Genomic DNA, 25,188 nt, shown 5'->3' with positions numbered 1-25,188 from the left:
CTGGAAGTAAAAGGTCTCATCATTGGAAACCCATTCTAGAAAAATCTAATTGCCAAGCGGTCCCTTCATCCCCTTCTCACTGCCCTTGAATTGATGCAATGAATATGTTGGACATGTGGTGACGCGGTGACAAGAACCAGGGCTGCGGCCACTTCACACAGATGTACCACCCTCACACCTATGTTTGGAAAAACATACCCTCACAGCCTCCTTCCCCACACACACTGTCAAACACTCTGGAAACATGTATGTACGCGAACCTGCGCTCTGCCATTGCCATCTGTCTACCAAGTTGCTAGCTACTATGCTTTCTTTCCACTTTCACGCAGCCTAAGGCACTTTGGCTTTTTTTTTTTTAATGTATAAACTGGGTTTCTGCTGCTGAAAACGTTGGATGAATCACCTGAAAAGCCTCATGTTCTTCGTACATTTAAAAGGAAAAGCTCTAAGCCTTCGCCCTCCTCCGATTGAAAATAATAATCGGAATAGAACTTACTGATCCGACACCGATCAATTCCCGGGCTCCGCGGCCATCCCGGCCTCGTCGCCGGCCCCCACCCGGCGATGCCCAAGTTGCTGGTGGGATAGTGCCTCGGCGCGGGCGGCCGCCTCCTCCCTCCGCGCTACAGATCCACAGCCCAATCTTTTGGCGCCATATTAATGACGTACTATATTATTTCCACTAGGCAGCGACCTTCGGCATTACATTACTCCCGAGAACTCCCGAGCGAAGCAACAAAACCATCAAATATGGCTGAGTCTCTCGGCTCGTCCTGCAGCCGCCGCGGCCGCGGCCTGAGACGCGCACCCCGACCCGCGCGCCCCCGCGCCTCCGCCCCCGCGTACCTGCTGCGCACGGGCTGGGCCTCCGCGGGCTGCACGCTGCGCCGCATGAGTCCGGGCCACAGAGGCCGCGCGGGGAGCCGGGCGAGCCCCTGCTGTCGCCCGCGCGCTCGGCCGGCCCGGCGCGCCCAGGCCCTCCCGGTAGGGCGTGCGGCTGGCGGCAGAGGAAGCGCCGGGACGCAGACTCATTTCTGGGTCACTGCTGCCACAGGGGGGAGCACTTTAATCCCCAGCCAAAAGGAGAGGGTGGGGACAGTGGGGCGGGGAGCCGCTGGTAGGGGCTCGCTCCCTTTAACTCTTGGGGTCCTGACTGCAGCTAAAGGGGCTCTCTTCTTGCACCCACCTCGGGAGCCCTCAAGGTGTCTCCTAGGAGGAAAAGGGTTTATGAAATCACCCCCTCCAAATCTGCTGTCCCAGTTCCAACTCCGGGAGACATGCAGAAATGCATTTCTTGCAAATTACCTTTAAATCAGGTCGATTAAAAACGTGGATATTAAAGCGGATAGTTTGGGAGAAATGTTTTTGTTTTTAGGCTGAATAAGAAAATAATTTGTTTTTGTAGTAACAGTTTTGAAGGAGTTGCGAATTCGAATGACAGTTTTTAGCACAAACAATCCAATTCTGGGAGGGGGAACCCCAGCTTTACCTAATTTGTATTGAACTCACAGCAAATTAGCATTAATCCACTAAAAAACAGACTTCTTCTATAAACTTTTATATTACAGAGCGTTCTGGTCAGAACTGGATATTTTTCTCCTTCCACATAGAACTGGGACTAATGCTAAAATTCGAACTTTAGACTAGTATAAAAGCAATCACCAGAGACTCATGTTGATACATATGTGTAAAAAAATGAGTGATTGTTGGTTTTTCACATACTAAAAACTAACTTTTATATGGAGAATAATTATGTTCATAGAGTCCTCAAGGACTCTGTGTTGTATATCACATTCAACATCCAAAGGGGGGAAATACACATTAAAACTCCCATTTAGAAAATAAGAACAATAATTATTAATTACAAAATCAGATATTGAACCCAAAGGACAAGATTGTGCATTGCAATCATCCATAATTCTGTATAAAACAGGTTTGATTCACAGACATCTATCTAGAACCCCAGTCTGATAAATGGGAGAATAAACCTAACTGTGCCTTTCAATTATTTTTCAGGAAACAAAGCAAAGCAGCAGCAATCCTAAATGTATGTGCTTTTTCCCCTCTCCATTTCCTTAATAAGGAGCATAAAGACTCCCTGGCATAAAGACACTCCTTGGCAGGCAGGATTTCTACTGTGCTCACTCAGTCCTGCTCAGAACAGGTGAGGTACTACCAAATGAGGACTAGAACCCTTACTAGTTCTGTGTGGCTTACAGTTCGTGCACCCACACCCACACACCCACACACACCCACACCCACGTGCACACACATGCGTGAGAAAGGGGAGGGAAGGAGGGGGAGGGAGAGAGAGAGAGACAGAGACAGAGACAGAGACAGAGACAAGGGAACCCAATGAGAATTCAAGAGCAGGCTTTCAGAAGGGATGATGGGTCTCCAACCACACTGCAATCTCATTCATCTTTCTGTGACAAACTGATTGCATCCATTCTAACTTCCAGCCAGCCATTATCCATCCTATCTTAAATAAATAAGTACTTTTTTAAAAGTACTCTTTTTGGGGGCCTGGAGAGATGGCCCAACATTACAAACACTTGATGCTGCCAAAGACTGGGGTTGTTCCCTTCAGTCACATGGTAGTTCACCACCATCTGGAACTCCAGTTCCAGGGAATCCAACATCATCACCTGACCTCCAAGGAACCCTCACACCATACACATAAGATAAATAAATCCAAGGATATGTTTAAAATAAAGTAAAACCACTGTTTTGCATGCCTGTTTGTTTTCCTGACTAGTCTGTTGCCTAAAACATCCAGTAATAAAAAGCAAAGTATGTTAAATTAGTAGAGCACAAAAGAAATGCAAAATGCCACACACTCTCCCCACAATACAGAGGCTTTGACCCTCGGGGCATCCTCCCAATTCTGACACAGATTAGGATATTGGCCAATAAGTACTCTGCATATACATTGTGGATGTGTAGCTCCGTGTTCCTGTGGGACTCCTAACAGTGAGGGCCGGGGACTGTCTCTTACTCTTTTACCTGTTGCCTCATCCAGCCTTGAGATGAGGTCATGTGCCTAGTCTTACTATAGCTTGTCATGCTCTGTTTGGTTGAGATCCCTGGGAGGCCTGCTCTTTTCTGAAGGGAAACAGGAAGAGTGGATCTAAGGGAGAGAGGGACTCAGGGGAGAAGGAGAGAAGAGAAACTGCACTTGGGATATAATAGATGGAGAATTAACTGGTTGGGTTTTGTTTGTTTGTTTTAAAGAATATTGGTCAGAGGCTGGAGATTGTAGCTGGAGAGTTTGCCTAGCAAGCAGGAAGGCCAGGATTTGATCCCCAAGAACACACAGAAGGAAGGAAGGAAGGAAGGAAGGAAGGAAGGAAGGAAGAAAGGAAGGAAGGAAGGAAGGGAGGGAGGGAGGGAGGGAGGGGGGGAGGGGGAGGGGGAGGGGGAGGGGGAAGGGGAGAATAAGCTCACTAAGCTCACTAAGTAGCCCTGGCTGACCTGAAACTCAGAGATCCACCTGCCTCTGCTTCCCCAGTCCTGGGGTTAGAGCTATGCTCCACCACCCGTGCAGAATTTACCTGCTGTTCACAAACTTACAGAAGTGACAGTTCTTTGAAGAAATGGAGTACTACTGCAATCACCAGGAACAAGAAACATTTGGTCATTCATGATCAGAGTCAGCATTTCTTAAAATAATAATCGCTTGCCTAGCAAGCACAAGGCCCTAGGTTCGAACCCCAGCTACGAAAAAAAGAAAAAGAAAAAAGAAAAAAATAATAATAATAGACATCTTTTACTATCATCCCACAAATGAAGCTTTCCCATGACCAATTACCTTCGGATCTGGGAAGGGCAATGCCACGGTTTGCCCCTAAACACAGGCAGCACAGTTGAGGTTAAGTGTGTAAGTGCAAAACTGACAATGAGGAAAAAGTAACTCTCATTCCTCTCTGTCACTCTCCCCTTGCCGAATCATCCGGGTCACCATTTCCTAGTCTCTGGAACATTCTGTTATTTCCCACTGTGTTATCAGAGATGGAAGGGTGTTCAAGAAAACTGTTGCAAAGTGGTGTGGTAGAAACCCCAAGACGCTCCTCTTTCCTGGCAAATCTGTTTCTATGCAGTAATTACAATGCCGTATCCCTCTTGGTCAAGCATAGTTCGGTCATGTTCTTCCATATTAATGGGTTTTCAACAAAATAAAAAGTTGGATATTTGTATTCGTTTGTATTTGTGGTGTAAAAACCATACCTAATTGATCCTCTGAACACTCACTGGGTTATGTTGTTTGTGCGTTTCTCTTCATATAAAGAATTAAAAGGATAAATTGTTCCTATTTCGGAATGATACAGCTTGGTGACAGAGCATGTGCCTGGCACTCATGAGGCCCTGAGTTCAATTTCTCATACTCCCAAGAGGAAAGCACTGCTTGTATCTAAAATGAAAGGAGCCCTGTATGTCCTTCCTTGGGGAGATGGGAGAGGAAGCAGGACTGGCAACTCCTGCCAGTCAATATGGATGTATGTGTAATGTACGGGACACACAGATTTTTCTCCCTAAAGGTCAGTCTTAGAATGTTTGAAATCTATCAAACAGTTATTTATTTTTTTAATTTAAATTTGATTTGTATCCTAAATAAATTGTATAATCAAAGGGATTTTTTTTTTTTTGGTTCTTTTTTTTGGAGCTGGGGACCGAACCCAGGGCCTTGCGCTTCCTAGGCAAGCGCTCTACCACTGAGCTAAATCCCCAACCCCTCAAAGGGATTTTTAAGAGTAATTGTGAGCACTGGGTGACTGCCAAGGTCCACTTTATTTGGATTATATCACATGGAGGAGGGCTCCATTTCACAGCAGAATGAGTGTATAGAATTCTTAACACATCAAGAAGCATCTTTAGATCCTAATACCTAGGAGAGATAGTAGGTAGCTTAAGAGATTGGACTAGAGTTCCCTAGCTAGCCTAGAAGATGAGGTCACTATTCCCAAACAGCCTATGACCCCTTCACATAGGTGGTGACAGTTTTCAATCCATGGAATGACTAATAACTCTAATACCCACCCAGGACACTTATGTCGGTATTAGTACCCACTACAGTTTCTTCCCCCCTCCCCACCCAACTAGGTTCTTTTCTCTGTGGTCTTTTGCCAACTCTGTTGTGATTTAGCTGCTTTAATTCTGCAGTGCTTCATAGTTTCCATATAATGTGTCAAAGAGAAATAAGTCTGAAATGGGAGAAGACGTGAGTAACTCAATCCAGCCCGGTGGAAATGTCCAAGACTGAGGAGCTTTAAAATAAAAAAAAATAATAAAAATGCATCTATTATCTATAAATATCGTAGGACTTTGAAACTCCAGAAACATGAAAGAAATAAGCATTCGATCATAGACATAACTTTCATAAACACTGCCACATTTCTGTTTTCCCCCGCCGTTTTCCTGAAATTGGAATGAAGTCAAACACTGCATCTTCTAGCCGTCCTTTTCGCCTACAGTATTCATGTCTGTGCAGGGTTTTTTCATGCGGTCTTGATTATCTTCCGGTTTTTGACCACTTCTTTTTTTTTTTTTTTTTTTTTTTTTTTTGACCACTTCTGTTCATGCCATTCTCTGCTGGACACTTCACACTCCCTGGCCCTCATCAGCTTGTAGAAATGTCTGGCATTTTTATCAAACTCAACTATCGGCCTATTTTTTAACTACCTTTAAGACTTCCAGAACCGGGGTTGGGGATTTAGCTCAGTGGTAGAGCGCTTGCCTAGGAAGCGCAAGGCCCTGGGTTCGGTCCCCAGCTCCGGAAAAAAAAAAAAAACCCAAAAAAAAAGAAAGAAAAAGACTTCCAGAACCTCTAGCCTTCAATCCAGCCTTATCCAAATACTAGAAAAGTCATAGTTAAAAAGATAATCTCTAACCAACCCCAGGGGCCGCAGCAGTGAAGACTCTCTAGAAACCCATTCCATGACCTATATGGTCAGAAACCTTCCGGTAATTCTAACCCAGTGGTGGTTCAAAAATCACTTTGTGAATCTCCGGCATGGTAGTATATATTCTAGCCCTTGAGAAGTTGAAGCACCAGAATCTTGAGTTGGGAGGCCAGACTGGGCTATACAGAATGAACTGATTGCGTAATTCCTGTCCCCTCCCCTCATGCTCCGAGTGCTTTCCCAACCGGTTGGGCCACTCCCAGAGGAAAATGGCGGTCTCATATTCATTCACCAAACCCAACTTTATTTGTGACCAACCCCAACCTTACTCGAGATAGAACCTGGGGCCTTGCCTACGCTAAACAAGCAAGCATTCTACCTCTGGACTACATTATTAGCTCTGTTTTTACATTTGCTTTTGAAACAGGGTCGCATTAAATCCAGGCCGATCTACGCTTAATTTACAGTCCTGCCTCGGCCTCTACAGAAGCTGAAATTACAGGACTATACCACAACACTCAGACAAACATTAATTCTTCCTGAACCCTGAGACTTGAGGCGGGGATGGGTTTGGGGGGAAGAGGGCCCGCAGTTACCAGGTTAGAGATGAAGGCGGTCCGGTGCGGAAGTGGGCCACAGTTGAGAGAGATCAGGCAAACCAGTCTAGAAAAAGGCGTGGCCAGCTGCTCCAACCTGACCAGTTCCTCCCCGTCCCTGAAGGGGACACGGGGAGGCCCCTGATGCTGGGTCACTGCAAGGGTGCACACAGGGAAAAGCTGGGCCCAAGCAGAGAGGTCTCCAGGTAGTGGGTCCCTCTTCCCACAAGCCAGGATCCCACGGAGCCTCCTGGGATCCTTTGGAGTAGTCACCCACGACATCTCGTTTATGTCGTTACCGGAGACGTCTATTTTCTCCTTTTCTTCCACATTATACCTTAATAATCTAAGCCCGCTTCATTATTAAATGAGAAAAACAATACAGGTTTCCTTTTTCCTGAAGAAGAGCTAGCCGGGAGTTGGGAGATAATGAAAAGCTGTAAGGGTAGCTAGCTCCACCCGCTTGAGTATCAATGAAGCAAAAGATCCCAAATCTTGGTATAACAATGCTCAATGGTCCCACAATTCACTCATATTTTCTGGGAAGAGGTGTATGTGTGTGCGTGTCTAAGAGCGAGAGGCGGGAGGGGGAGGGGAGGGGGAGGGGAGAGCAAGGGAGAGCGGGGGGGGGGGGGGGGGTGGAGCGCGTGGAGCGCGTGAGCTTGCTTGCTTCCTGGAGCCATCTTGGGGGAAGACGCCCAGAACTTTCAGAGTTCAAATTCCTGCCCGTGTTCGAAAGATATTGACTTCTAAACGAGACAAGTAAACCAGGCTCTTACAAGATCCATTCTTCTACCGAAAGGTCACCACAGGACACCAACTTAGACCGCTACATATCCAAGATACACAGAAAATATAGGGGGGATGGTATTGGGTGGGAGAACTGGGCGGCGGCAGACCCTAGGTTCAGAGTTATGGTAGGTATTAACAAGTTGTGGTAGTGAATAGATGACATAGTTTGAAAGAATTAAGAATACAGGTCTAGCTAGACACAGCAGAATAAGCCGCAAAGCTCTATGATTTTCCTGACGACTCTTTTGGAATAATTCCAAGATGGCTGAATCTGGACTGGAAGCAGAGCTGGAGAATCGTGGGGCGGGGTTGGGGTAGCGTAGTTGGTAGAGTGCTTGCCTACCTGCCCCAAATCCATCGCACAGCACACATCAGTGCCGTAAATTCACACCTGCCATCCCAATACTCAGGGGCATCAAAATTCCAATTCATCTCAACTTCAATGCTTTTTCCTCCAGCTTGGGTCACCAAAGACCAGGTCTCAAAATGGTGGACGCAAAGAGACGGGAAAAGAAAGGGCGGGAAGGGAATCACGGACCAGTGCGGACTGATTGAGATTTATGTTCACTGGTTCCAGGATATTATCCCCTACCTCAACCATCCCGAAGCCTCTCACTTTCCCAAGCCAACGTCCCCCTTCTCCCCAAGACCCATCTCAAAGGTGTACCACCTACCTCAGCACTTTGAGCAGAGCCCCGAGTTCCCTCAGAGGACCAAGACCACTGGACAAGACACGAATGTCTTCGGAGTCCAAGAACCTAAAGGGAGGGGATCTTCCCAGCAGGCTCCTTTCTAACCACGGTGGGAGGAGCTGACCTACCCACACACCACCGCATCCACCCGCCCACCCCCTTGCTCTCTAGCCCCTCCCAGCCTGCCTTCTCACCCTCTAGCTCTACCTACCCCGCCCGGCGTGGCCGACCGCCTTCTTCCCGATACACCTGAGTACAAAATGGAGCAGAACGACTGCAAAGTTCTGCGTATACCTGCACTTTTTGAAAGACCAGTGGGTCAGCCACAAAGAGAAAGACCCAAAAAGAGACTCAACCACAGACAGATAAGACTGAGCTCAGTTAGGGTTACTACTGCTGCCGACAAAACACCATGAGAGAAAAAACAAGTCGGTGAGGACAAGGTTTATTCGGCTTACTCTTCCATATTGCTGTTCCTCATCCAAGGAAGTCAGGACAGGAACCCAAACAAGGCAGGAGCAGATACAGAGGCCATGGAGAGGTACTACTTACTGACTCGCTTTCCCCTAGCTCGCTCAGCCCGCCTTATAGAAACAGGACGACCAGGCACAAAAATAGGCTGAGCCCGCCTCCACGGATCACGAATTGAGAAAATGCCTTATAGCTGGATTTCATGGCGGCATTTCCTCAACTGAAGCTCCTTCTTCTCCGCTCATCCTAGCTTGTGTTAAGTTGGCACACAACCAGCCAATACAACATTCTTCTAGGTAAAGGCTGGAACAAGTCCGTATCCTTAGGTTGTTGGACCTCACCAAATTTGACACTGTTGTTCGTTCATGCTCATTCCTATCTTTTTTAGATTTAATTTTGCTGTCTATAATATGGAGTTCTTAGAAATTTTTTTTTTACTATTTACTTACTTACTCTTTTCCAGAGAGAGTGTGCATGCGCCACAGCAGGCACGTAGAGGTCAGAGGACAATGTGCTGAAGTTGGTTCATTCCTTTACCACGTGGGGCCTGACTTGGCAGAAAGTGCTTTTATCTGCTGAACCATCTCACTGGTTCGTCCCCCTCTTTCTTGAAATGTTGTCACCTGGCTGTCACGGCTCCGGCTCCGGCTCGGACATTCTTTTGTTTTCTTTCCTACCTCTCCCTGCTGATTCTCTGCCCAAGCCTCACATGACAAGAGGCTTTTTGGAAAGAATCTAAAAGAAGGAGTAATTTTAGTTGAGATATTTTGTAAGAAAAAAAGAGTTTGGCTGATGAGGTTTATAATGGACACAAGAAAGATAAGGAAAGAAAACATCTGGAAATAACATCTGGCTGAAGATTATTAAGCTAGTCAGTCAGCCAAGCAGGTAACCCTTGCTTCCCAGAAGGAGATCTCGGTCTTATTAAACACTGTCAGAAAACTGTTCACACACTTTACCAAGAATGCTAATCGCTTCCCAGAAGGAGTTGTAAATTACATCACACAAAAAACACTCTGTCCCAGACCAAGTTTGAGCCTATTCTCTTTCTGATCCTCATAAACGTTAGTTTCCTTTAGGATTCACCTAAGTCATTTCCTGTTTTCAGTGAGATCTCCCAGGATCATATGTAACCTTCAATTCATACCTTATTTGTTTTTTTTAATCTTTTAAGTTTTTTTTAAAGGTCTATATTGTAGCTCTTTTTCTAGAACTCACTATGTAGGCCAGACTGGCCTTGAACTCACAGACATCTGCCTGCCCTGCCTCCTGAGCACCCAGATTAAAGGCTGCAACACTACATCCATTTTGTATCTTCAGCAGTTTCTTAAACACCACCTCCAAGCTCAGCCTCCCCTAAACAGGATTAATCTTTCTCCCACTTCATGACTCTCTCTTCTCCCTCTCAGTTGGTGATACTCCAATCTGAAGATTTGAGGCAGGATAAAAGGACATGGGAACACGGGGGAGAGAGGAGGAAAAGAACTCTTTCCCTTGGAATCGAGCAGAGAAACTCCAGAACGGGGGAATAGAACTGCAGTTGGGCTGGTTCTGAGGACCACCCTACAAGGCAGCTCACCTTAAGCCACAGAGAGAGAGAAATGGAGTAATTAGCCCTTTAATAAGATACTTACACTTTCCTTATCAGCAGCCCCTATTTTAGTGCAAAAGCTTATTTACCACACATAAGGGTCATCTCTGACCAGTGTTCTGAATTATTCAAATTATTCAGAAAAGCATAACTTTACTTCTATCTCCTAGCATACTTTCTTTAACATTCCGGGCTTCCCACCCGCCACATTTAGAGTTCCCGACTCTCTAAAACTTGCCTTCCTGCCATGGGGCTGCTCACCGGCCATGTGTCTGGCCTCCATGACAGCTTTAGTGACACAGCTTTTTGCCCTCTCTTCTCCCTCTCCTCCATCCTTCTCCGGGCAGCTGCTGAAGTTTACGGCTTGCCTGTCCTGGGGTTTTTCTTTTAAACACTAATAAAATGATCCCTGAGCTTCTGTTTGAGTCCATTCTTAAATTCTTTTTATCAGTAAGACAAAGAACGACAAAAGACCCGGATTTGCCTACATCGCTCAGGCCAGCTGGAATTCAGGAGGATTCCAACACAATGAGCAGCATTTGCTGAAGGCTGCTCTCCAGTCCAGCCATGAAACTGCAGCTTCCAGGACTCTTAGCAGAAGCTCCGCCTACAGTTAGAGACGACATGTCCTCATCCTTTTGTGCAACCCTGACTTTTGGTCATGGTTCTGGTTTTCTCTTATCTGACTGCAATCCTAGCCCAGACCCTGCTGGAGCCACTCTATCATCTCAAGTATGGATAAAGGAAGTAAAGAGAAGGGAAAAGTCGCCTTAAAAACCTGCTCAACAATGAAATTCAGAAAACCCAAACCTACCCGTAATCACCCTATAATCAGGGGTGTGAGTCTCTCAAAGGGGACTCCATACTTAGCTCTCCAGTGTGCCTTACTCTCCATTTTTAATAAATTCTAACACTGCTTTAGATTGGTTTGTCCTCGTGGCTTGACTGAGGATGAAGTTATGCTTCAGTAGAGGCCTCTCGAAAAGAACTCCGTCCTACCTGGCCAGCCTGGGGACACACACCTTTAATCCCGGCATTTAGGAGGCAAAGTTAAGTCAGTGTAACTTGGAGGCCAGCTGGATCTACAAAGAGTTCCAGACTGGACAGGGCTACACAGTTGAAACCCTGTCTCAAAATCCAAACAAAACAAAACCTCTATCCCTTGGGCTGGAGAGACGGCTCAGTGGTGAAGAAGACTTGCTGTCCCTGGGTTCTGTTCCTAGTACGCAGATGATGGCTCACAACTGTCTATAACTCCAGTTTCTGGGATCCAATGCCCTCTACCCTCTACGGGCACTCTGTGCATATGGTGCATACATGCAGGCAGACAGCCATACGCATAAAAACAAATACATAAAAAAAAAAGCCTCCATCCTTGACACTGTCAAACACATGGGCCAACATGTCAACACCGATGCCTGTTTTTCCAGAACCTCTTCCTCTACACCAGAGCTGGACTTACCATTAAGTCACATTCGAGCTGAGCTTCCTCCCTCTGTCCCTATTGCAGTCACCCTAGCTGCCTTGCTCTTTCCAGAGCAAAATCCACTGGGTCTCATCATCATCATAAATGGTCATTACATAGAAAACCACTGGCATTTGCTTTGCCTGATTACGTTTATGGTTTGTTTCTGTTGTTGTTGTTGTTGTTTGTTTTCAGACACAGCCTTACTACATACCTGGGGAGGGTTGGCCTGGAAGGGACAACACGACAGGTGTTCTAACACCACACCAGCTTTCCTTATACTGGTGACCTTAAATGCAGAGTCCAAAGACCCTGACAAAGTCTGTGGGGGCTTTGTGTTTCTCTTGCTTCATCTTGCTCATCCTTCGCCCAGACGCTTCCCCTGTTTAAGGTATTTTCACTTTTCTTCAGTTCCATTGCTTCAGAGCCTCTGCAAACTCTCATACCTGAGATTAGGCCTTCCTCTACCTTTACAGTCTTTCTTAGTCAGTATAATTTACCCCAGCATAGTGTAGTGATGAAGCGCTTGGTCATTCTTCCCAACTTGCTTTCTCTAGGTCTCCTTAGGGCTCAGCTTTATTTTTGGGCTTTCATTTTCCTCCGTGTTTGTGAAGCTCCAATTAGACTGTTTATTCAAGGACAATTAGGGTACACAGAGAAACCCTATCTAGAAAGAAAGAAACAAACAAACAGGAGAGAAAGAAAGAAAGAAAGGGAGAAAGAAAGAAAGAAAGAAAGAAAGAAAGAGAAAAGTAAACAATAAACAAAAAGACCTGAGGTCTATATTATACAACATATAGACATAAACAATAAACCCATGTTGTTTGTGAGAAAATGGATAAAATTGGAGACCCCAAGTTATCTGTGGCCATACAGCAGGAGGCATAGCTGAGAACTGCCACCAGCAGTCTTTGGGGTCCCTCCACTAAAGTAAGGGTAGGTGCTTGTCTTTGCCAGAGAAAAGAATTGTAGGAGTAGCCATCAGGAAGCAGTTGGAGAGTTTGTGAAGACATTTTAACACATGTCTCAGCACTTACAAAGAATGTGTAAGCTTCCCAAAGGAGAGTCACCTGTGTCATCTGTAGGACTTTGGAAGCCTTTGACATTTGACTGTTCAGTGGGTTTCTAAGGGACTGCCCCTGCACTCTCTCCCTGGATTCCTGAGAGACTCCTAAGGTGCCCTGGGTGGAATTATAATCTAGGAAGATAAAACCAGGAGCCACCAGGGTTGCACAAGCAAGCTAGGACATGCCCTTTGACCTTAAAGGGGTTTCTGTTGAGATACCCAGAAAATCGCAGGTTTTCAGAGAGAAAAACCTGAAACTAATACTATTTGTGTTAGAATCCTTAGTCTCATCTGGCTAGAGGCTTCAACTAGATTTGGGGGGTGAGTAACTTCCTTCCTTTCTCATGTCTCTGTAGAATCCCCATCTTTCTGTCCTGCCTTAGTTTTAAACCTTTAGATTTAAAAAAAAAACAACAACATAAAAGTATAAGGTGAATGATTTAAGCACACAGGGAAGCTGAGAGCTGGAACAAAAGAGGGTGAGGGGTGGATATGATCAAAATATGCTATTTACATGAACAAAAATGTCATAAGACACCCATTAGTTTGGAATGACAAATACGTGCTTTCAAAAGGAGACAATTTTTAAGTCTCTCACCTGACAAAAGTAAAACATTGTTCTGAAAATCACACTTAAAAACAGAAAGGCCACAGCAACCGAGTTTCTACTTGTTTCTACTTGTCATTCTGACTCAGATCATCAAAGTGACACACAAAGAAGTCAAATAATTAGAGTAAGAAAAAGGATCAGTTTCATTGTCCTGGTGCATGCCTGTAACCCCATCATCTGAGAGGCTGAAGCAGGAGGCCAGCCTGGCAAACATGGACGATAACGAGGGAAACCAACAAACAATAAAAACTCATAGTGAACTAGAGCTTTCATTTTAATTTTCCTTTTAAAAAAGCCTTCTTTTGACATTTATTTTTCTTTTGTCTTGTGTGTGGGAGACAGGTAGTGAGTGTGACAGGTTTGCCTGTGAAGGTCAGAGGACAGCTTGTGGGAGTGGGTTCTCTCTTTCCACCATGTGAGTTCCAGGGATCAAACCCAGGTAGACCCGGCTCCATGCACTTTGACCATGTGAGCCATCTTACCAGCCCTCATTCTTGTCTTCTCAGTCAAAATAATAGAAGCTGTGTCCTAGAGAAGCTATGACTGTGAGGGGTTGGGGATTTAGCTCAGTGGTAGAGCGCTTGCCTGGGAAGCGCAAGGCCCTGGGTTCGGTCCCCAGCTCCGAAAAAAAAAAAAAAGAAGAACCAAAAGAAGCTATGACTGTGTCTCCAGAGAAGCTAGAGAAGTCACCAAAAATAAAAAAATAAAAAAACCTGTTATTACTCTTATTACCGAAAGACTATTACCATTGCCAACCGAAAGATTATTACCGAAATTACCACCCCAGCATACTTTTCCTGTCATGTGTGTTTGTGTAGATAGCTACACGTACAGACACTTATTTAAACAAATGAAATCATATTGTAATTCTATGTTTTAACAATTTAATTTATCCACTGGTTGGGCTTCAAGGTTATTTTTCCTATTTATAGAGAAATGCCTTAACAGTCATATAATCTGTGGGACGATTTTGTTTAAAACTGTATTGACGGTATAATATTCCACCATATACATGGAATCTGTCCTATTTTTACAAATGAGTACTATTTCTACCACACACTTTTTTCCCTTTCAAATATCTTACCAGTTTTAAATGTCCTGAAAAAAAGTAGGGGTGTGAAGTGTTTTCTGCTTGGTTGGGTTTCGGTTGGGTTTTTGGGGGGCGGGGTGTTGTTGGTTTGTTTGTTTGTTTGTTGATGAACTTCCCAAATGCTAGGCAAACGTTGGACTGCTAAGCTCCGTTCCCAGCATTGTGTCTAATGTTTTGCGGGATCTATTTTACCACATTGCTTTTCACAAAACATGTTGAAGGAATGAGACAGCTAGTAAAGATGTCTGCCAGCCATGCCTGAGCTCAATCCCCAAGACGCAGACAGTGGAAGGAGAGAACTCACAGCTTTCTTCTGACCTACACACACACACACACACACACACACACACACACACACACACACACACACACACACTCATGTCTTCACATGTGCGAATAAACAACCAACGAGACCCTTGTATAAGAACGTAATAAAAACTTTAGTTGCTCGTAGACCCCCAGTGTCCGTATGTTAGAAACCTGTTGGATTTTCAGAGCACAGAGCTGCACATGAAGAGGGCTGGGCACAGCATGCCCACAGGAGACTCGTGGTCATGTAGCAAGCAATGAGAGTAATAAAAGGTGTAACAGAAACGTGAAGTAGGGATCCAGCCAACGCTGACGTTAACCGGTCTCATAGAAGAACTAGGATGATTTGTACCAAGAGGTAAAGAAGAAAAGAGGAGGGATGGAGGGTTGGGTTGTTGAAAAGGACTCAAACAGAGGAAGCGCACCACCTCCTTGGACACTCGGCAGTCATGTGATGCCCAGGTGTGTGTGCAAAACACTCGCCCACAAAAAATAACAAAAATAAATAAAACAAAAATTTAAGAAGAAAGAACACTATGGGGGAGGGGAGAAGCTGGGCTCACGGGAAGAGAAGTGCCCATAGCTGTTACTGCTTTCTACCTGTCTGCCAGACAGTGTGCTAAGCATTCTTCTACGTTTACCTCTCGGGGGGAAAAACCTGTGAAGTGTTATTATTTTCATAAAAATGTGTATGATGTGAAGATGCAAGGTTCAATGGGATTAGATGACGAGCTATAAAGATCGAAAAGTTATTTTGAGGTGGCACCAGGTTTGATCCAGGACAGCCTGGCTCCAGAGGCCATGTTCCTGAGGACATCTGCTGACTCCCTGCCTAGTCAGAGTCACACGCTCACCAGGAACTGAGTGCACCACTCGGTATCAGTCACTTGACTCATAGCAGCTCAGCGGCTCTCTGAGAGAGAACGTAAGGACAGACAGAACTCCACAGGCTGTGACTTATTAAAGATGGCAGAGATGTGAAGGGGGACTTAATGGCTAATTAAAAATATGTGGCAATGAACTGATATGCAAAGTGTAAACACATCAGACTCTTGGGAATAAAACGGAATGTCTTCAGGCTCGTAAGCCAGGCAAAAGGTTCCTAAAGTCCACACCAAAAACACAACCCTTTTGTTTTGTTTTCTGGAGTTTGTTTCTCTGTGTAGCCTTGGCTGTCCTGGAACTCACTCTGTAAATCAGGCTGGCCTCAAACACAGAGATCCTCCTGCCTCTGCCTTTACTGTGCTGAGATTAAAGGCGTGCGCCACAACCCTGGAAGAAAAATTGTTAATGTATTGAATCTCTCAAAACTAAAAGGCTCCTGAAAACAGGAGAATATAAATATAAACTAAATATTGGGAAACACACTTCTGAGCCATGAGTCCAACAAACCTACAATCCTGCGTAGAGCGTGTGAGCATGGACAGAGCACTAGGCTGACGATGGGCTCAGCTACTACAGCGCTTCCTGGAAACGCTTGGGGCCCTGCTTTCTTCCCAGCACTACTGAGTAGGAGGATGTGTGCCTGTACCCCAGCACTTGGAGGTTTCCACAGGAAGGTCAGAAGATCAAGGTCATCTTCTGCTATGTAGTGAAGGAGGCTTATAGGAAATCATTTACATAATAATCAATAGGTAGATAGATAGATAGATAGATAGATATAGTGGTAATATATTTATATATAAACATACATGTATATGAATATACCTGAATAATTAAAGCAAACTAATTAGAACAAACTAAGGAAAAGCACATCCCATGGAGACTGCATGCCTGGCAAGCAGGCACACAGAAAGACGCTCAGCATCTTTAGTCACCAAGCAACAGCCAAACCACAGTGAGATGTCACCATAGAATGGCTAAGATTAAAAGGTGACAACATCAAAGGCTGGCAGGGACTTCTCAAAGGAGGCTGTAAGTTTATGCTCAGGGTCGGGTTTGTAGAGAGGCCTTGTTTTGCAGACGACCATGTTCTATAGCAAGATGGAAAACAGTTCATCCTCCAGGGAAGTTTACTAAGACAAGTTAGCAAATCCAAGTCACTAACTGCCTCCCTCCTAATTGTAGTGAGAACGGGAAAATGTCCTTCTCCTGAAAACTGAGGTGCGGCTTCCTACAAAGATAAAGCAGCCCAAAAAGATGACATATGGTGGGGAAAGCACTTGTCATCAAGTCTAGTGATCAGAGTTCAGTCCCTGAGACCTCCATGGTGGAATGTAAGAACCTTATCCTTGCAATCCAACCTCTACCTACAGGTTGTGAAACCTGCATTTCCCACCCCCATGCTAATTAAGCAAAAAGTAACAATATTTTTAAATTAAGATACAATAAAGCCAAGCAAATAGGACCTAGGATATCCTCTAGTAAGTGGATATAAAGGTTTAGTGGATTTCAAGGACTTCCTAAAGGTATTTTGAGTTGTTTACTTCCTGTTTAGCATTCTCACAGCCTTGGTTTTACCCTCCAGCACCAAAAACAAACAAACACAACACATAAATAAACACAAACTTACAAGTACCATATGGCCCACCAATTACACTTCCACTCTTACCCGAGAGACACACAAACCAACATCCCTATAAACGCCAATAGCAAATGTTTTAGCAGCTTTATTTGTAATAGACCCAAACTGGAGGCAACCCAGATGTCCTTCAGTGAATGAATAGTAAAACAAACTAGTACACCACAGCACCGATATCACTCAGAAGTAAGCAGAAACAACCTGCTCCTGTGTTTTGCAAGTCTCCAGGGATGTGTGCTGAGGGGAAAGGGGACCGAGAGGTTTCATACAGCCTGCGTGCATTATGCAGCACTGTTGAAATGATAAAATTACAGACAAGGAAAAGAGGTCGGTGATTGCCAAGAGATAACACGGGAGTCGAGGCTGGAGCGGAGGGTGTGCCGCTCTGCAAGAGCAACACGGGAGACCTGGTAACGACCAGCTTTCCATCAATCTTGACTGTATCGGTGGCAGTATCCCAGCTGTCATGTTGTACTGTGGTTTTGAAATATGGTACTATGGGGGAAACTAGATGGAGGTTGCACGGGTTCTCCCTGATCAAACTGCAGTGAAGCTTCAGTTCCCTCGACATTAGATTAGGTTAGATACAAATATACTAAAATATCCCCAGGAAATAGCTTAAGGGGTAAAGGAATGACCCCATGCCAGTCAATAGAGTCAGGCAAGTGAAGGATTCATAAGACCATAGACCGTGTTAAAGCGAGACAAACAGAGGTGCATGAGGCAGGGAGATGAAAATGAAAGGAAACACAGTCTTTACTTTTTTCTGTCACTGGAGTCCGGTCTCTACACAAATGACCAAAGGGAAGCTTTCTGTGGTAGAAACCACCAGAGATTTTCAGAGGGCAACAGGAAGCTGAGCTAAATTTTACTTAATGGGATTTCTCCAGTCCAGCCCTGGTGACTCCACCCAGGAAACCCTCCCGGGTTCCCAGAATCCCATTCTGCCTGCTGGCCTCCCAAGGCGAAGCAAAGCACTCCTGTACATACCTAGTATGTTCCTGCCCGACATCCCATTGTGGGGCAAGCCTACCAGGTCACGCTGCAACATTCATCTCAGTTTAAAATACATGAGAGGGACGCTGTTGGCAAGGATCCAGGGCTAATGAATTCTATGTTCTAGAAAAACAGAAAAAGAACTATTTTCAACTTGAAAGTAAAAGCAGGCAGGCAACCAGCGGAGGGAAGCCCTCTGGGGGCAGGGATGTGGGAAGCAGGCTGGTTAGTTAACTTCCAGATCACTAAGGTGGGCAGAGTCCACTGAAGTAAACAAGGCCCTTTTTGATTAGAAGACTTAGTTGCCATCCAAGGCCAAGGATACCGAAAATGTTACATAAAGGCCGAGCTCTAGTGAGGATTCTGCAATCCAAACTTTGGGACTCTAACAGCTAAAACCTGGAGGATAGGAAGCGGAAGGGGTGTGTGTTTATCCAGCCACATATTACAATACCAACTGTTCCCTGCATCAGTAAATCAGAATTGCTTTCTCTGCATTATGAGAAGCAAGAGTTGATGCTTTTTGAATGTCTATGCCTAAGAAAGTGCAGAGTCAAGAAGCTTCAGTAAGTAACAAAGTAGGTGCCTTGTATTTTCCTGGATAAAATGAGAAACTTCATTTAGACATTAAAACTAGGGAATTCACGATGGTTTAATAACAATCTAGTTCACTTTAGTAACAAAGGAGAAGGAATAGTATAAACAAATAAAATTTAAAGATAATAATAGTAACAACTGTTCTATTCGATCCCCTCTCACACTTCTCTTATCTCCCTAAACTATTAGCCTCAAATCAGCAGAAAGGAACACAGGAGCAAAATCAAGGTAGTGACCAGGCACAGTGATGTACACCTCTAATCCCAGCACTGAGAGGTTGGACCAAACCCAGGGGCTGGTATCTTTACAAGAAAGTGGAGGCAGGGAGGAATTGGGAAGCCAAGGAGAGACACCAAGAGGGAAAGGCATAAAGAAACTCAGCTATGGGGGAACACTGGTACAGATGCCCAAAGCTAGCATCCTTCCTGCCTTCTGGAGTGGTTAGGATTGTGTTGATACCCTGCTTTTGGACTGAAATAATTAATTTATGTTGGTTCTATTGGTTCTGAGTCCAGTCCCCTGTAAGCCAGACTAGCCTCAAAATTACTGTTTGACCAAAGACACCATTGAACTCCTGATCTTCACTTCCTGAGTGCTGGGACCACAGGCAAATTCCAAAACCTTGGCTACATTTATATTGTTTCAGACACCAAGCGGATGGTAAAGTTCATAGTTGATCAAGAGACACCCTATCCTGTTCATGTGTTTGTACCTGTTTTTGTGTCGTCGACCATTGTTGTTGTCACCCCCCCTCCCCATCATGCCCACCTCAGCATTCCGACTTGGACCCAGGGCTTCCTGATTATTAAGCAAGCAGTCACAGCTGAACTATATCTGTAGTCTTTCCCGCTCCCTTTTCTTTTATACCTGTCATTTTTTGTTTTGAAGCATGTCTCACTAAGTTGTCCAGACTGGCCTTGAACCCTTGCTGTAGCCCAGGCAGATGTAGAATTTGTGAGCCTTCTGTCTCAGCCCCCTAAGTAACTGGGATTATAAGGTATGGCTTGGTTAGAAGATTTTAATGGTAAAAGCAGCAGCAACAACAAACAACACCTCAATGGTTAGTGATTTTCTAAAACATTTGTCGTATTCTTTTTAAAAGTGTATTTTTATTCATGTGCATGTGTGTGAATGAATGCCATCTATGCACCGGGTGCCCACAGAAGCCGGGAGAGGGTCTCAGAGCCTCTGGAGCTGGACTGACATGTGGTTTTGAGCCTCATGTGGATGCTGAGAACCAACCTCCGAAGCTCAGGTGCCCTTACCACGAAGCGTCTCTCCCGCCCGCTACTCAGTTTTGAAAAGGGCTTCTTAACTTTCCAAAATCAAAACCCTAGAGAATCTTTCTGTTATTTTATAAATTAAACATAAATTTTATAAATGTGGCTAAATTTAAACAATCATTTGAAGAGGACATTTGATTGATGTTTGGTCACATTTACAAATTCCCTTAATTAGCCTACTTTAAATATTTTAGCTGCATTTATGAATTTAATATATTCAATTTGTTTTGTTGAGTACTTCAGTTGCGTGACTAACAAGTCTCTGAGTACTTAAGTGATTCATATATAGCCAATAAATTAATCTTATAAATATGCTAATCTTGCATTCTTATACATGCCTAATATTGCATTTACATTTTGAAATAGTTCCACTTAAAATCACAAATGTAAATCAATTACTTAGATTATACATTTAAAATAAGGGCTGAATGTCTAACATACTTCAAGAGGCCACATTCTTTGAAATATTACAGATATTTAAATCACTAAATATACAGATTTCTTTACAGAAAAACACTAATACAATGTGTGTGACTTACTTAAATATTTATATTCATCATAAACCTTACCAGTGTTAAAAAGTTATTGCTGTTTTAAGGTTTGTTTTTCAAGTTACTTTCCAAACTACTTGAATTATTCATTAATTTGCAGCCATAGACATATGAGTTATTTTGTTCATGACACTATTGCCCACAAAGGTGTTTTTCTCCTGTTCTTTTTCCTCCTACCCCACCCTCCCCTCTCTTTCCCAGCCTCCACTGCAGCCCTCCCCTCCTGTTTTTTTTGTTTTGTTTTGTTTATCTTTATTAACTTGAGTATTTCTTATTTACATTTTGATTGTTATTCCCCTTCCCGGTTTCCGGGCCAACATCCCCCAGCTCCTCCCCCTTCCCTTCTATATGGGCTTCCCCTCCCTATCCTCCCCCCCTTACCACCTTCCCCCCAACAATCATGTTCACTGGGGGTTCAGCAAGTAAATGGTCTGAAGAAGAAGCTGGAGTAACCATTCTAATATCGAATAAAGTTGATTTTTAACTAAAAGTTATCAAAAAAGATAAAGAAGGACACTTCATATTCATCAAAGGAAAAATCCACCAAGATGAACTCTCAATCCTAAATATCTATGCTCCAAATACAAGGGCACCTACATACATAAAAGAAACCTTACTAAAGCTCAAAACACACATTGCACCTCACACAATAATAGTAGGAGATTTTAACACCCCACTCTCATCAATGGACAGATCATGGAAACAGAAATTAAACAGAGACATAGACAGACTAAGAGAAGTCATGAACCAAATGGATTTAACAGATATTGATAAAACATTCTATCCTCAAACAAAAGGATATACCTTCTTCTCAGCTCCTCATGGTACTTTCTCCAAAATTGACCATATAATTGGTCATAAAACAGGCCTGAACAGATACAGAAAGATAGAAATAATCCCATGCGTCCTATCAGACCACCACGGCCTAAAACTGGTCTTCAATAACAATAAGGGAAGAATGCCCACATATACGTGGAAATTGAACAATGCTCTACTCAATGATAACCTGGTCAAGGAAGAAATAAAGAAATTAAAGACTTCTTAGAATTTAATAAAAATGAAGGTACAACATACCCAAACTTATGGGACACAATGAAAGCTGTGCTAAGAGGAAAACTCATAGTGCTGAGTGCCTGCAGAAAGAAACAGGAAAGAGCATATGTCAGCAGCTTGACAGCACACCTAAAAGCTCTAGAACAAAAAGAAGCAAATACACCCAGGAGGAGTAGAAGGCAGGAAATAATCAAACTCAGAGCTGAAATCAACCAAGTCGAAACAAAAAGGGCCATAGAAAGAATCAACAGAACCAAAAGTTGGTTCTTTGCGAAAATCAACAAGATAGATAAACCCTTAGCCAGACTAACGAGAGGACACAGAGAGTGCGTCCAAATTAACAAAATCAGAAATGAAAAGGGAGACATAACAACAGATTCAGAGGAAATTCAAAAAATCATCAGATCTTACTATAAAAGCCTATATTCAACAAAACTTGAAAATCTGCAGGAAATGGACAATTTCCCCTGCTGTTTTGAAACAGGATTTCACTATGTTAAGGCTGACTTTAAACTTGTAACCCTTCTATTTCAGTGTTCCAGGTACTGAGATGACTACACTCTCACTTGCTCTCCCTATCCCCCTCTTCCCCTCTCTCTCCCCCTCGCCTTCTCCCCCTCTCCCTCTCTGTCTCCCTCTCTGTCTCCCTCTCTTTCCATTCCTCTCCCTTCCTCTTCCTCTCCCTCTCTCTCTCCTTCCTTCCTCCCTTCCTTCCCTCCTTCCCTCTTCCCTCCCTCCTTTCTCCCCTCCCTCCCCCTCTCTAGCAGTGTCTTGTGTATGCTGGTTGGCCATGAACTCAGTAAGCAGTAGTGAAGATAATTCTGAACTTCTAATTACCTTGTGTCACCTCCTGAGCACGTGTTGGGATTGCAGGTATATGCCACCAAACCCAGCTCTCAGGAGCTGTGGCTGGACACCAGGGCTTCATGCCTGCTAGGCAAGTGCTCTCCCAACTGAGTTATACGCCAACTCCCTCATACTCTTTGTTTTTAATCACTAGACATGAAAATGCCGGGGCTTTTATGTTGTAGTGCTTCAGGACCCTGTCCACGCAGTGGGAGGTCAACATAGCCACAGTCATAGGAACATCGCATGCGTGGACAAGGCTAAAGGTTATGGTTAGCTTCTCAGTCCGTGAGCTCATCAAGCGTGCAACCCCTCCGCCTTCTACATTTACTGTGTGGTAAACATGAAAAGGACAGGACTTACAGCCAGCAAAGATCCCCAGTGATTCTCACCGCCCAGCCGTCACTTGCTGTGTGGGCCTACATAGCCAATTGGACATTGTGGAGGTGGCCGTGAATTTTGAAGTCAGGTCATAAATGACACTGATGCTTGTGTCTGGCAATATTAGGTCATTTGCTCTGGTAGAAGCTAACACAGCCCTGTGCTGTGGTCTGCGAGGGTCTGACCCACATTTAGCTCCTTCGCAACTTGCCAGTCTGGAAAGCAGATTCGCCAGCCCCAGGCAAAACCGTCAGTTAGCACAGCCCGGGCCCACATTTCATCATGAGACACACTAATTCAAAACTAACCAACTTTATCTCTCTCTCCCCTCCCAGATATCCCAAACAATATAGTTCTCCTACGTTCTTTATCTAGAGATACCCTGTTGTACGTTTGGGGTTCATTTATCACATTGCAATAAATACCTGACAAAGGGTCACGTAGAGCTGGCGAGAGGCTCAGAGGTCACATGCTATTGGCACCAAGCCAGAAGGCCCGTGTTTGATCCCTAAGAACCACGTGGTATAAGGAGAATAGAGAATTACAAGTTGTTTCTGACCTCAAACACATAACAAGGCTTGGAGTGAGACACACTGACCTCCACACATACCAAGGTACAAGGTGGGGAGAGCGGTACAGGACACACACCTCTCAGTACAGGGTGGGGGAAAGGCGCACAGAAATAATGTACATCCCTAAATCTAAATTGTATTATGTAATTTTTGAGGCCAATTAGCTCCTAGAAACCTTTACTCATAGGCTAACACCATTTGCTTGATTAAACTGTCGCCAGGGGCTTGAGTGCCAGCCCATGCTTGGGACTCCAGCACTTAGAAAGTGGCAGCCAGAAGACTGGGTTTAAGGCCAGCCAGCATGGGCAGCACAGCAAGACCCTCTTTCTTAAAAAAAAAATCAAAACTATGACTTCATTCCCAAATCTTCCTTCTGGTTTGGTTGGTTTGAGTCAGGGTCTGTAGACCTAGACCCATTTGGCTTTGAGCTTTAGCTTTAGCATGGAAATCTATATATTGCTCTCTATTTTTTTTAAATAATGAAAAAATTAATTTGTCCTTTGTTCGCTTTTTCTCATTCTGAGTGCACAAGTCAGTTGGCACATGTGTGGAGGTCAGAAACCAGCCTTCAGATGTGAATTCTCTACTCCTACCGTGTCGGACCTTCTCATCTTTGCTATAATTTCCCATAATTCCACAGACACAAAATTATATTGACTCTGGAGGTACCTGAGAATCCTAATTTTGACTCTTCTACTAGCCCCTGTCGTTACACTGACTCCCACTTGACCAGATTAGGGCTTTGTATTTTATTTTATTTATTTCATGCATTTTGGTGCTTTGTCTGTGTGTGTTATCTGTGTACCACTTGTGTGCCAGGTGCCCACAGAGGCCAGAGGAGGTCATAGGATCCCATGGTTCTTGAGTCATAGATGGCTGTGAGTCTCCACATGGGTGCTGGGTACCAACTCTAGGTCCTCTAGAAGACGACTTAAGGGCTTTTAACTGCTGAACCATATCTTCAGCTCCAGGCAAACCTGGAGTGGGAAATACCTTTGCCAGAAATCTAATGCTAACATTTCCATAAGTCCAGCTGCTGTCACAACCTTCTACATGGTAAGAGAGAGCTTTGGATCCCCTTGGACCAGAGCCACACCTTTCCAGTAATCTCTACAGTACTGTGAATGACACTACCATGTATTATTAGGTTGCCTATGTCAAAACAGTAAGAGACATTCTGTTTCAAAAAGTTTTTATTACATTTAGTCTATTTGCTTTGTGTGTGATGTCCGCACCACAGCACTTGAGTGGAGGCCAGAGAACATCTTTAGAAGTCAGGTCTCTCCTTCCATTATGTAGGTCCCAGAGGTCAAACTTGGGTCAGTCAGGCTTGGTGGCAAATGACTTTACCTGCTGAGCCATCAGGCCAGCTCCCCCCACCCTCTCATCATTTTTTTTCCTTTTTAAAATTAGAGGGTCTTATTCAGCCCAGATATAACTTTACCATGTAACTGAGGATGACCTTGAACTTCTGACCTTCTTGCCTCTCCCCCAAGTTCTGGGATTACAGGTATGTATTACCACACCCAGAGTATGTGGTAGTGCTAAGGTTGGGCCCAGGGCTCTGTGCATCTGAGGCAAACCCTCCGTCACTGAGCCCCAGCCCAATCCTTCTCTACTATTGTCAGTGCCGTTAGATGCTCTTTCCAGAGCACATCCCAAATCCAGCATTGTCCCTTTATCCCTCTCTTCATGACCCTAGATCATACCTCCAGGTTTATGGCCTCCCTACTGAAGTACTTGTGTAAATAAAATGGTTGTAAATGTCACATAAAGTCTTTGGAGTGAAGTGGTTCATTTCTTTTA

At 44.3% G+C, this 25,188-nt stretch overlaps 1 protein-coding gene across 2 annotated transcripts in view; it reads right to left on the bottom strand.

The window, feature by feature from the left end:
- Nucleotides 1–1,005, bottom strand: part of Jade1 (jade family PHD finger 1) — a 53,126-nt gene extending 52,121 nt beyond the window's left edge. The window contains exon 1 of one of the 2 annotated variants that reach the window (NM_001415052.1): nt 847–1,005. The gene's annotated coding sequence lies outside the window, so the exon portion shown is untranslated. Of the gene's footprint in view, nt 1–496; nt 671–846 lie in introns of those variants that run through there. The other variant, XM_087622253.1, reaches the window with a different exon arrangement.
- Between the last annotated feature and the right edge of the window lie 24,183 nt (nt 1,006–25,188).

The sequence above is a fragment of the Rattus norvegicus genome, chromosome 2 (genome assembly GCF_021556685.1).
Source record: "Rattus norvegicus strain SHRSP/BbbUtx chromosome 2, alternate assembly SHRSP_T2T, whole genome shotgun sequence".
NCBI classification, from domain to species: domain Eukaryota; kingdom Metazoa; phylum Chordata; class Mammalia; order Rodentia; family Muridae; genus Rattus; species Rattus norvegicus.
This window is presented reverse-complemented; position numbering and strand designations above follow the sequence as displayed.